This window comes from Saimiri boliviensis, chromosome 15, assembly GCF_048565385.1.
Source record: "Saimiri boliviensis isolate mSaiBol1 chromosome 15, mSaiBol1.pri, whole genome shotgun sequence".
Taxonomy (NCBI): domain Eukaryota; kingdom Metazoa; phylum Chordata; class Mammalia; order Primates; family Cebidae; genus Saimiri; species Saimiri boliviensis.
Genome location: NC_133463.1, coordinates 51,614,507 through 51,628,718, shown reverse-complemented (window position 1 = coordinate 51,628,718; position 14,212 = coordinate 51,614,507). Strand labels below are relative to the sequence as shown.

Below are 14,212 nucleotides of genomic sequence, written 5' to 3'. Positions count from 1 at the left end.
GCTTTCCCATTTGTGAAAGAGCCAATAAATGAGAGAAAAATGCACGTGATGCACGTAGCAGAGCATTAGACACAGAGTAGCGCCCTCTAATTGGGCCGTGATGAGGATTAGAGAAGAGCAAAACAAATAATGTAGGGAAGCCAAACATCTGGTCTTCAGTCGGTGCCACACGTCACTATTTTTTTTTTTGAGACGGAGTTTCGCTCTTGTTACCCAGGCTGGAGTGCAATGGCGCGATCTCGGCTCACCGCAACCTCCGCCTCCTGGGTTCAAGCAATTCTCCAGCCTCAGCCTCCTGAGTAGCTGGGATTACAGGCACGTGCCACCATGCCCAGCTAATTTTTTGCACTTTTAGTAGAGACGGGGTTTCACCATGTTGACCAGGATGGTCTCGATCTCTCGACCTCGTGATCCACCCGCCTCGGCCTCCCAAAGTGCTGGGATTACAGGCTTGAGCCACAGCGCCCGGCCACACGTCACTTTAAATCCTTGTCTGCCCTCAGCCTTTCCTGTCTCTGTTGGCAAAAACTCGACCCTTCTAGTTGCAATACGTGGATTCGTACTAGATTCCTCATTCTGTTACATCCACTTCATTAGAAAATCCTATTGTTTCTACCTTCAACATATATTCAGAATCTGACCATTTCTCACCACCTCCACTGCTAGCACCCTGGTCCAAGCCACCATCATCTTGCACTTGGATTATTGCATTGTCTCTGTGGTAGCCAGCCTCCCATAAGGCCCTCATTGATCCTTGACTCCTAGAATTCACACCCTTGTGAGCCCTCTTCCACATTGGTTCAGGGTTGGTCTATATGACCAATAGCACCTAGTAGAAGTGATAGTATATCACTACAGACTTAGATAATAAAAGTCTGCAGCTTCCATCTTTGTAAGTCTCTCCCCGACTCCCATAGCATCCCCTTGCACTAGCAAGCTACCATATTGTGGCATATTTTGGCAAGGAACTGAAGGCAGCCCACAACTGGGTGAGTAAACTTAATAGACTCTCCAGTCTGAGTCGAGTCTTGAATCAATGATGAACCCAGATGACAACTTCACTGCTACCTTATAAGACCCTGAGCCAGAACCTCACAACTGAGCTGCTCCCAGATTCCTCAGAAAGTGCGTGAGATCATGAAAGTATGCTAGTTTAGCTGCTAAGTTTTGAGATAGTATGTTAACAGCAATAGAAAATGATACAGTTTCCTAATAGGTCTCCCTGCTTTTATGATTACCCTTCTCTCCTTCCAGTCTATTCTCAACAAAACAGCATCTAGAGAAATCCCATTGAAGCAGAAATCACATCATGCCCTTCTCATGCTCAATTCCATCATGACTCCCCATTTCCTTTAGAATAGACAGGAGGGTTATTACAGTAACCTACCACATCCTCCAGGCTTATGGGTCCCTTCCTTCTCCAGTCTATTCTCCTGATGCTCTCCTTCTCACTCATTCTCATCCTACTGCACTGCTCCCACCTTAAGGTCTTGACTTTAGCTGTTTCATCTTCCCAGAATGTTTTCCCCCAAATACCCATGGCTAACTCTCTCACCTCCTTTAAGCTTTTATCCAAATCTCGCCTCCATGAGACATAACCTGACTACGCTATTTAATGCAGCAAACTGCCTCCATCCACGCTGGAATTTCCAATTCCTTTAAAACTTGCTATCTTCCTTACCCAGCTCTCTACTCTTTCTTTTTTCCACAACAGCCATCACCTCCTTAAACATAATGTAACTTACTTTTTTATTACGGTCAATGTTCCTTGTCTGTCTACCTCCACTATAGCGTAAGCTCCACAGGGCTGGGATTGTTTTGTTCCTGAATATATCATTAGCACCTTGAACTGTACCTGCCACATACTTCGTGGTCAATTAATATCTGTTGAATGAATGAATAAAAGCTCCATCTCCATTGAGGAATTGAAGTAAAAGTTGAGGCTTAAAATATTAATGAGAGAATGGGAGGAACTTCATTCTTCATTTTCATGAAATCAATTCACAGCATGTTTGTAAAGTTGGTTGTGAGCTATAAAGTGCTATGGAAATGTAAGTTGCTTTGATTTTAGGAAGCATAATTACAAATTTCATTTAAAAAGCTTCGATATAATTTGAACTATCTTTCTCCTCCCTCTTAATTCTCTTCTTCAAATAAAAAAAAGTGGGGATTCATTCTTCTAGTCTCCTTAAATGTGAGCTATAGCTAGGAAACCAAGGATATTTACATTCAGACCTGAGGCAACTGGAGGGGAAGGCTCAATTTCAATCAGCAAAGGCCCGATATTAAGAGCTCCTTTCTTCTATCTGTTGGCCATCATTCCCAACACTGACTTGACGAAGGGTCAAAAAAAATTTTCTGCCACTTCCCTTGCTTTAAGACGTAGTGGTGAAACATTTATATATTTTCCAGGATTTCATGCTGTGTATGCTCTCTCAACTGTCTTCTCCCCCACCTCTCTTTCTCTCCTATACACGTGCACACACACACACACACACACAGCCTTTTTCTTGAGATCACATGAATTCTGCTCTCCAAATAGCCTATATTCTGAGTCTTGAGCACTTGAGATTCATCTCAGTTTCTTGTAGCTGATTCACTGTAGCTGATTACTGACTGACTTATGCAATCATTTCAACTTCCTAGCAAAAAAAAAAAATGACCATATTCAGACCCAAAATGAAAGAGCAAAGGTTCAAAATGTGATAATTTTTTTTCTCTTTTGGAATATTGGCCTTTTTCCCATTAACAGAATAAGACTTTCAAATGGAAACTAATGAACCAATTTTTCTATCCAGGGTTAATGTCACAATTTAGACAGTAACAATGATGGTTTGACTGCTAGTTGCTTTCAGCAATATCCTTCCTTTTGGTGCTTGCTAGGGGCAAATCACAAGAGACAGCAGATACTTTCCACGTTAGAACTAGAGTTAAAATTTATTTGGAAGACTCTATGCTCAGAGCTTGTCCTTGATGACTCTAACCTTTTGCCATTGACCTAACAGGTCTAAGATTCCTAGGAAATGAAATAAATCCGTAAGTCCAGGATGATATTGATAAGCTTCACGTTAAAGATGGCTATGCTTGGGAAAGAGAAGATTCAATTAATTCAGTGAAAATATTATAACTACTACATAAAACAATAAACTGCAAAACAACATTTATGTTCATTGAAATTAAGATGTTTTCATTTTAGATACTGATTGCAAAATATACTGATCTACTGCTTGAAGCATGGTCTTGCTCTGTCTCTTTCTCTCTCTTCCTCTCTTGCTCTTCCTCTAGGGTGCTCCAGCTTTGTAGTGCCCTAAGTATGTTCTTAGTTCGCCTATTAAGTAAAAGGATTAGAAATAAAATTGAGGAGCTACAGGAAAGGTAACCCATTGAGCTCTAGAAACAATGAGAAGGGTATCACAATAGAAAGTAGAAGGAAGTGTACAAGAAAATAATTTAAAAACGGAGATAATTTGTAGATAGCAACTTATAAAATGACTAAAATTGGTGAGAGAGAGTGTGTGTGTGTGTGTGTGTGTGTGTGTGTGTGGTGTGTGTAAATCAAAATCCAAAATGTTAACAATGATCATAGGTGAATGTCTGCTTCCTACTTTTTGACTTTTCAAGTAATCTTCAATAATAACGTCATACTACTTATTGAGCATCTACTGTATACCAGCTAATGTTCTAAGCCCCTTACATGGGTTAACTCATGTACTTGCTATATTAATAGCAAACTTAAAGTCAGATATGGATATCATGCCCTTCATACAGATGAGGAAATTGAGAACAGAGCGTTAAGTAACTTGGTCAGTTTCAGCTAGCAGTCAGCATTAGATTAGCATTGCATCCTAGAACCTGAGTTCTCTCTCTCTCTCTCTCTCTCTTTTTTTTTTTTTTTTTTTTTTTTTGAGATAGGAGCTTGCTCTGTCCTCCAGGCTAGAAGGCTAGAGGAATGCAATAGTGTGGTCATGGTTCACTGCAGCCTGGACCTCCCAGGCTCAAGTGATCCTCCTACCTCAGCCTCCAGAGTGGTCCCCACAGGCGTGCACCTTCATGCCCAACTAATGTTTTCTTATTTTCGTAGAGACAAGGTCTCCCTATGTTGCCCATGCTGGTCTTGGACTTCTGAGCTCAAGTGATCCACCTGCTTCAGCCTCTCAAGGTGCTGGGATTACAGGTGTGAGCCACCACGTACAACCTCAGAGCCTGAGTTCTTATGCATCCTTCTCTATTTCCTATTCTTGACCATGCTCTATTTTCACAATTAGAAAAAAATTTAGTTGAAAAGGAAAACTTATAAACAGACTGGATACAAAAGACCAGTAAAACGGGATGATGTCCAAATTCAGAATAATAGAGAAATTATGCAAAAGGGGACTTCGCAAGCTCCCCGAAGAAGGACAACATGTTTAAATTATTTGTAGAATTCCAAGGCCCTGGAACATTCTAGAGAGTACATATCAGGCAGACAGGCAGGTAACACATATTTATTGAATGAATTGAATGGGGTGATGTGTAGCAAGACCTAATTTATCTCTAGTATAATATTACTAGAGGTCATCTATTTTTAAATGTCCTGCAGAAAATGATAGCAAATAATCCATGTAACAGAAATATAGATTAAGGAATTGGGAAATACATTTAAGAGTGAACAAAAATATGATTTTTAAAGGAAAGAATTATGTTATAACCAAATTAGCTTTGAAAATTAAAAAGTCAGTTTTTCTGAGGGAATGACAGCAGCTGAATCTCTAGCAGTAAGAGAGAAAGCACAAAAGTACTTTACAAGCCTGCAGGACTGATTTCCATTTAAAGACTATTTCATGTGTTCACCTCTAACATATATAGCCAATGTGGAAAACAGAAATTTTAATGTAATTCTAGAAGACAGAAAAGAGAAGAGACTGGAATAAAGGAGAAGCCAGAGTTAAGGAGGCTATACTCCACCAATGTGTGCTTGAGGACTGGTTTTCTCTCTGAGCTTGGAAAACTCAGTCTTCAGTGCCTATGGCCAATCCATTTCCTGTGCAATGTGCCCAGTGGAACTGACTACAACATTAGTTGGCTTCTTAAATACAGAGTAGTCTGCCTTTGAGGTTTGCAGGGCCAGAGAGAAAAAATAACACGGTAAAACACCTAGAGTAACTTCAAACTGCCACAAATGGAAACAGAGAAAAAAAACAAGCTCTAAGCAACGGAAAAGTCTTCTCATGAGTGTAACTGCCAGCTTGCACTGCAGGGCCTCACTTGTATATATATATGCAAAGGACCCTCTGGGTACCCTCAGAGCCTGTGGCCAGACCTTCGAACACAAGAGCAACCACCTTGGGAAGAGTGAGCTCCATTCTGCTAACAGCCCACTGCCCAGACTGAAAAGTTTTCAGTCTAACTCTTCACTTTTGATATGAGAACTAAGAATAAATAGATACTTAAGGAACCTTACATGAGTAAAAGAGAAGCTCCAAGATAAGCAAAAAAGGTTATTTATGAGGAAAATAATTAATGCTGGATACAGAAAATAATGTTAAATGGAAGATACTGGGAAGTCAGTGGGGGTCTCCTGGAGTGAGGAGTAACAAGATGGTGACCAAGACGGTGGCACCGTAACTGGAAGATTGCTAAACTAAAGCAAGAATGTCTTTGGAGACCAAGGAAATACAACAAGATGTCATCAGAAGGCTCCAGGCATCTCTTTTAGAGCACGCTGAGGAAGAGGCAAATGAAGAAGATGCGCTGGGAAACAAAACAGAGGAAGAAGAAACAAAGCCCCATAGAAGGCCCTGTCAAAGAGGAAGAACTCCCTGAAAAAACAGTTGATGTGGAAGCAGAGAAGAAAGTGGTAAAAATTACATCTGAAATCGATGTAGAGAATGCAAGTGGAGAGAATGTAGAAGAGGGCAGAACAAGTCCATGTACCCGTGAGCTTGTAGAGTAAGAAAACTGCATGGGCAGCCAGCTTAGGACTTCTTCAGTTCCCACAAAAGTCTGTCATCTGACAACAAACCAATGAGGAACCTGGATAAGCTAAAGGAAATGGCTCAAAGATTTGGTTTGAATGGCTCTTCAATCTCCAGAAAGTCTGAAGATGATGAGAAACTGAAAAAGAGGAAGAAGCAATCTGGGACTGGCACTGGTTCAGCTGGAACCGGAACCACAGAGGATACAGACATGAAGAGCAGGAAAAGAGCAGCGCGCTGTGGGATTGCCTGCTGAAAAATTCCTACTGCGTTCTGTTCTCCAGTGATTTCCATTTATCTGATTATTCTTGGTCACAGATGTACCTAAATGCACAGTCACGTGCCTGCCTCCTGCCTTGCAATGAGGGCACATATACCCCAGGTACATCTGGGAACCCCAGCAGCAATTTGACTTACTGCTATTCCAACTTTAAGGCTGTTGTGTTTTTTTTATTTTTTGCTTGTTTAAAAAAAAAAAAAAAAAAAAAAAAAAAAAAAAAAAAAAAAAGCAGCAGCAGCTACTGCACCTACAAGGTAAGTAGAAAACCAAAGCCACAAAACAAGTTACATGATTTTTAAAATAAAAATTTTGTAAGAGGACTGAATAGGAAACACAGCAAAAAATGAATTAATAAACTGAGTGATCAAAGCATTGTCTAGTTTTTAAACAAACAAAAATCTTAAGACAAAGTTAAAAGGTATGCAGAATGATTACAGGTATACAGTTCAATTAACAAGAGTTACAGAAAAAGCAATGGAGAGGATGAAAGAAGAAATAAATACACAAAGGGAAAATAGACTAGACTAGAATAATAATGTCTTCCAGCTGAAAACACACCTGAGTATTAGGAATGAAAGGGACCAAAGTGTTGGAAAGAATAATGAAAAAGTGGCACTTCTATTCATATCCTGATAAAATTTTGGGGTTAAAGATTAAATTTTAAAATGCTACAACTACTGGAAAAAACTTAATATTCAACAGAACAAGAAACTGCCAGCCAATAAACTTCTCATCCACATCACTAAATGCTGCTAGACAAGAGAAAAGGAATTTGAACATGAAAGTCTAAACACAACAAAAGATCAATCAAGTGTAACGGCAAAATAAAGACCTTTTTAGTCGTGAAAAAATTCAAAAACGGTTCCACTCATATATCCATTTTGAAAAATTGATGCCTGAGTCAAAGTGAAGAAAGATATGCATCGATAAAGAAGAAAATTGATACAGCCATCAGAGAATAATATCATGTAAGCCAGTAAAATATTAAATCAATTGTAACTGATTTCTGATCATGGAAATGAAATGTATGCCACTAAGAAAGAATTCTGAAAGATAATGCCAAACTAAAATGAAAGGTGATAGGAGCAGTTGTTTAAAAGGTGTATTGGACCCAGTACAGTGGCTTATAGCTATAATTCCAACACCTTGGGAGGCCAAGGTGGGAGGATTGCTTGAGGCCAGGAGTTTGAGACCAGCCTGAGCAACACAGCTAGACTCTACCAAAAAAAAAAAAAAAAAAAGTAATAATGAGATAAAATAAAAAGCATATTGACCTTGCTTTGTACATAAGAATAATAGATAACAATTACTAGGATAAAGATAGGATACAGAAATTAAAGAGCAACAATTTCCACAGTATGGTATGTAGACACCTAGAGAAATCCCTTACTTTCTTATTTTTTTAGATGGAGTCTCACTCTGTTATCCAGGTTGGAGTGCAGTGGTGTGATCTCTGCTCACTGCAACCTCCACCTCCCGGGTTCAAGCGATTCTCCTGCCTCAGCCTCCCTAGTAGCTGGGACTACAGGCACCTGTCACCATGCCTGGCTAATTTATTGTATTTTTAGTAGAGATGGGGTTTCACCGTCTTAGCCAGGATGATCTTCATCTCCTGACCTCGTGATCCACCCATCTCAGCCTCCCAAAGTGCTGGGATTACAGGTGTGAGCCACAGCACCTGGCCATCCCTTAGAAACTTTCAAGGGTCTGTGAGTTGAAAACTATTTCCATAATAATACTGAGACATATTTGCCTTATTCCCTCTGTTGACATTTGTGGTAATGGTACAAAACTAATGTTGGGCAAAAGTTCAAGTTTCTTACATGAATCAAGGCAGTGGCATTAAACCAGGCGTCCCCAAACTATGGCCCGCCGGCCGCATGTGGCCTCCTGAGGCCATTTATCTGGCCCCCTTCCACACTTCAGGAAGGGGGACCTCTTTCATTGGTGGTCAGTGAGAGGAGCACAGTATGTGGCGGCCCTCCAACGGTCTGAGGGACAGTGAACTGGCCCCCTGTGTAAAAAGTTTGGGGACCCCTGCATTAAACTATACTTGTGGCATTACATTCTTATTGTCACAATAAAAACAAAACAAGCAAACAAACAAGCAAATACATGCTAATTTCACTTGAGAATGTCCTTCATCAAGCAGTATAGATTGTTTTATCAGTCTCAAACTTTGGGTACCAAACTTTTTAATATTCTGTGTGACAAAGCAGGAAGTACATGTAAAGCACTTTGGCTGCATACTGAAATACAGCGATTGCCTCAAGGAAAAGCACTTGAGCGGTGGTTTGAGTGGGAGTTGTGCTAGCTGCTTTTTTCAAGCGATTTCCTTTTTACCTGAAAGAATGACAGATTGACGAACTATGTGTTCAGACTGGAGTGTTTGGCTGACGTCTTCTCAAAAATAAACCAAGCGAGAGTCTATCACTTCAAGGAAACAACTGACAATATTTGTTGCCAATGATAAAATTTGAGCTTTCAAGCAGAAAAAAAGAAAGGAAAATTTTGAAAACTTGCATCCACCACTACTGATAACTTTCTAGTACTTTATTTTCTGATGAGATTAATGGATGTGATTTTTTTGCTAATGTACCATGAAGCACATTAACATTTAGAAAATTCAAATAACTCAAAAAAAACCTCAAAAAACAAAAACAAACAAAAAAATTCAAATAACTCAATCAACCAATATTTCCAAATGCCAATGTGTGATGTTATGGAATCACACACAAGTATAAGGTCTATTCAAAGTACAAGACAGGCCTACAGATTTTAATGTAACAGAGAAAGTTCAATGTATGATTTCAGTTTCCACATTGCAATTAACCTTTAAGAACTACCACTTTTGCATTTTGGTGAGGTATCAAAGAATATCTACAGTTATATGAAAGGGCTATGAAAACATATTTTTCTTTTCCATCTATCAGTGTGAAGCAGGATTCTTTAATCAAAATAATACTTTGTAATAGACTGAATAAAGAAGATGTGAGAATCCAGTAGCCATCTGCTATGCCAAGCATTAAAGAAATTTGCAAAAATGTAAAATAACACTACACTTCTCATTAAATTCAGATATTTTGGAAATTTTAGTTTAGGGTTTTGGTTTTTTTGTTTTTGTTTTTGTTTTTGTTTTTGTTTTGAAATAGAGTCTTGCTTTCTTGCCCAGGCTGGAGTGCAATGGCGTGATCTCAGCTCACTGTAACCTCCGCCTCCTGGGTTCAAGCCTTTCTCCTGCCTCAGCCTCCCGAGTAGCTGAGACTACATATGTGTGCCACCATACCTGGCTAATTTTTGGTATTTTTTTTGTAGAGATGGGGTTTTACCATGTTGGCCAGGATGGTCTCAAACTCCTGACCTCAAGTGATCCACCCACCTCAGCCTCCTAAAGTGCTGGGATTACAGGCATGAGCCACCATACCTAGCCAGTTAAGTTTCATTTCAAAAATGTTATTTCAAGCTGGGTGTGGTGGTACACACCTGTAATCCCAGCTACTTGGGAGGCTGAGGCATGAGGATGGCTTGAGTCTGGGAATTCAAGACCAGCCTGGGCAATATAAAGATTTCATTTCAAAAAGAAAAAAAAAAAAAAAAAAAAAAAGGTTAAAAAGCATAATAATAAAACAAAACACCGGGCGCGGTAGCTCACACCCGTAATCCTAGCACTTTGGGAGGCCGAGATGGGTGGATCACCTGAGGTCAGGAGTTCAAGACCAGCCTGGCCATCATGGTGAAACCCTAGCTTTAAAATAAATAAATAAATGAAAAATAATAAAATAAAACATATGTTTATATGCTTTATAAGTATCATATGGTTTACAATTATTATAGTTGAACCATATTTTTTAAATTTTCATTTTAAATTTTTAATATGATATATATCAATAGATAGAATGCATGCAAATACAAGCTCTTCAGGGACTTTGATAACTTAGGAGTATTAAAGAGATTCTGAGAACAAAAGTTTGAAAAACAGTCCTCTAGAAAATAACCAGAGAAAAATCATGAAAAAAGATACATTGATCAATCCAACAAAAACAAAAATAAAAATGATATGAAATTAAAAAAAGAAAAACTATATAGCAGCAATTGTAATATGTTAAAGTGAGTTAACCCTACCTTTAAAAGATAAATACTTTCAAACTGGATTTAAGTATTATTTATTAAGTACCATGATACATAAGAAAACTGATCTAATATCGGGCCACCAAGCAGAACTCTATCCATTTCAAGTAACTCTTTTCTTACAAACCAAATTCTCTGACCACAACATAGTTAAATTTTAAACCAACAGCAAAGAAGATGAAATTTCAAGACTGTATGTTTTGAAATTATAACATACTTCTCTGGATATGCACAGGTCAAAGAACAGCTCTTAAAGGGATTTTTAAAATTAGAACTCAATGATAAAAAGCTGTATATTGTAGGATACAGATAAATCATCACTTAGAGGCAAATTTCATACTTTAACTGCTTATGTTAGACAGGAGTAAAGGCTAAAAATTTAAAGAGCTAAGCAGACAATGTGTTAGAAAAAAATCAAAGAATTAACCCGAAGAACTTAGAAAGATGGATGTAATAAAGATAAAACAAATTAATGAAGGCTTGGCAGAAAGGACAATTTAAGACAAAAGTTGGTTCTCTGAAATGGCAAAGACAACTAACAAACTGGCAAAGATAATCAAATATTAGAAAAGGAAGACAATTTTAGATACAGCACACATTTTAAAAAGAGAATTTTATGAATCCCTTTATGCTAATAAATTTGAAAACAGACAAAATGGGAACATTTCTAGAAAAATATAAATGATCAAAAGTAATTAAATTATTTGGAAAAAGAAAAACAGTAATTTTTCAGTACAGAAACCCGGTAGCTACTACCTTAACCAAGTGATGAGGGTGCACCCTGAGAGAGGTATATCTTAAAGAGAAAACATCAGACAAACCCAAATGGTGGGACATTCTATTAAACACCTGATGATTGATAATTATGGTATCAATTGTATTAAAACAAACCAGTAAGTATGTGAGTCAAAAAAAACAAATAAGTTTATAAATCAGAAGAAAACAAGTAACTTTTGGAGGTGGGACTATGAGTGATTCGTCTTTATTTAGTAGTTTAAAAAATATATATGTATAATATGTACGTGTGTATAGCTTATGTAACTGAATATAAATGGAAGAGAAGGCTGGGCCATTGGCTCACACTTGTAATCCCAACAGTTTGAGAGGGCAAGGTGGGATGAGTGTTTGAGCCCAGGAATTCAAGGCCAGCTAGGCAACATGGCAAAAACCCATCTTTATAAAATAATCTTTAAAATTAGCCAGTACGGTGGTATATATTTGTAGTCCCAGCTACTTGGGAGGCCAAGGTGGGAGGATCACTTGAGACCTGGTGATTGAGGCTGCAGTGAGCCATGATTGTGCCACCACACTCCAGCCTGGCTGACAGAGTGAGACCTCCACCCAGCCCCAAACCACAAAAAAAAGACCTTTCAGGAGATATGGAAGTATTGGACTAAAGAAACAAGCTGGGTCAGGGTGGGGGGAACTAATAAGTTTGGGTATTTCCTCTCTATAGCATCCAGCATTCTTGATTTCCTTTCCCCTGCTTCATACATAAAAGCCCGGTCACAGTCTTTTTATGCAGTTCCCCACTCCAAGGCATGAGGCTTCTATTGTGCACCTTTCTCTCTTCACATGTATGGGGAAAAAAATCCCCTTTCATTCCTGATAAGAATAATAGATTTTGGCTGGGTACAGCAGCTTAAGTCTGTAATCCCAGCACTTTGGGAGGCTGAGGTAGGTGGATCACTTGAGCCCAGGAGTATGAGACCAGCCTGGGCAACATGGTGAAACCCATTTCTACTAAAAATAAAAATTTAAAAAAATTAGCAGGGTGTAATGGTGGGCACCTGTAATCTCAGCTACTCAGGAGACTAAGACACGAGAATCACTTGAACCCCAGTTCAAGTGAACCTCTTTCCAAAGGCAGAGGTTACAGTGAGCTGAAATCGTGCCACTGCACTCCAGCCTGGGTGACAGAGTGAGATTCTGTCACAAAAAAAAGAAATAATAGGTTTCTACTTTGTGGCCCCAGTCTATGACCAGAAGTCCTATTTAGAAGAGCAATTAAAGTCAACAAAGCAAGTTGTATTTCATGCAACTTCAATACCAAAACAACTCAGATGTGGATGTCACTCATATATACACATATATAAACACACTTATATTTGTAAGGCTTGCCAATGGCCTGAGGTACTCATTTTTGTGTTTATAAATAGACTTGCAGCATACAAGTGCTGAAAAGAAATCTTTATGATCATCTACTCCAAACTTCTCACTTTACAAATAAGAAAACTGAGGTCCAGAGAGGTTATACCATTTCCCTGGGATTACACAGTCACTTTTGTTAACATTGAAATAATTAAAGGACAAATTGCTGGAGGACACATATCCACAGGGGATGGTTTCAGGCCCTCCATGGATATTAAAATCCACAGATGCTCAAGCATCTTATATAAAATGGCCTGGTATTTTAGGTATATAACTTATGCACATCCTCTTATATACTTTAGATCATTTCTAGATTACTTATAACACCTAAAACAATATAAATAGGTGTTTTATTTATTATTTTCTTTCTTTCTTTCTTTCTTTTTTTTTTTTTTTTCTATCTTTGAACTACAGTTGGTTGGACCCACAGTTGTAGAATCTTGGCTATAAAGAACCAACTGCATACTGTTGGCTAATTGTTAGTGCTTCGCAAACATATAAGCACTCTCCTATGAGGACAAAACGAAAATTAAAAATAGCTTCCTGCCAAAGTTTCCTTCCTCCATTCACAGCCCCTGCCCTTAATTTCCCACTCAATTCATGGATCACACCTTTATTGAGATCCTGCTGTGGCCGGGCGCGGTGGCTCAAGCCTGTAATCCCAGCACTTTGGGAGGCCGAGGCGGGTGGATCATGAGGTCAAGAGATCGAGACCATCCTGGTCAACATGGTGAAACCCCATCTCTACTAAAAATACTAAAAATTAGCTGGGCATGGTGGCACGTGCCTGTAATCCCAACTACTCAGGAGGCTGAGGCAGGAGAATTGCCTGAACCCAGGAGGCGGAGGTTGCAGTGAGCCGAGATCATGCCATTGCACTCCAGCCTGGGCAACAAGAGCAAAACTCCTCCGTCTCAAAAAGAAAAAGAAAAAAGAAAAAAGAAAGAGATCCTGCTGTACTACAGGCTCTGAGCTAGGTGCAGGGGGCAGTGTTGACCAAGCCAGACAAAGTCTCTCCTATTAAGGAGCATTTCATCTACTAATTAATTAGTTCAAGTAAGCTTATTACCAGAGCTTTCTCTAAAAGCTAACAAAATTTGCATTTTGAGAACTTTTCTTCATAATCAGCCCTAATCCCTAGGTATATAAGTCCAGGTATAAAGATGTAATGAAAAATCATATCATGGAAGGTATGTCTTGTTAAATAATGGAAGCACTGCTACTTAAAAACCATGGAAGTTAAGACTACATTCATTCAACAGGTCTTAACTGAGCACTACTGTGAGCAGGTCCTGCTTTGAGTACCGGGATACAGCAATGAAAAAGACAGACCCAGTCTCTGCTCTAGTGAATCCCTGACAGAGGAATATACAATTGCAGATGTGACAAGTGTTAATGAAGAAAAGCAGAAGAGAAAATGTCACAGGGACCATGTGGTAGCCAGGCACACCTCACAACACCTCCAACCACAGAGAACATCAAAGGCCAAGGCTCCTGCTGCCTGTCGCTGAAATCTCTCACCGCATTTGTATTGAGACCACACTTTGCCATGGACTACCTCCAGCCAGCGATCATGTGTGGCAGGATTACCAAATCAGGTGCATTCTTGGGGATCAGGGATTCCTCTGATGGCTGACTCTGACTCAGAGACCCTCACCCCCACCCCATGGCCCTGCTGCATCTTCTTTAGACTGCACAG

The 14,212-nt window shown here is 39.2% G+C and overlaps 1 protein-coding gene and 1 pseudogene across 5 annotated transcripts in view; one reads left to right on the top strand and one right to left on the bottom strand.

Moving 5' to 3' along the window:
- The window catches only part of GRHL2 (grainyhead like transcription factor 2), a 185,177-nt gene that overhangs the window by 139,768 nt on the left and 31,197 nt on the right, over positions 1–14,212 (bottom strand). The gene's annotated exons all lie outside the window — the stretch shown is intronic.
- Positions 5,632–6,210, top strand: LOC120362318 (SAP domain-containing ribonucleoprotein pseudogene; annotated as a pseudogene).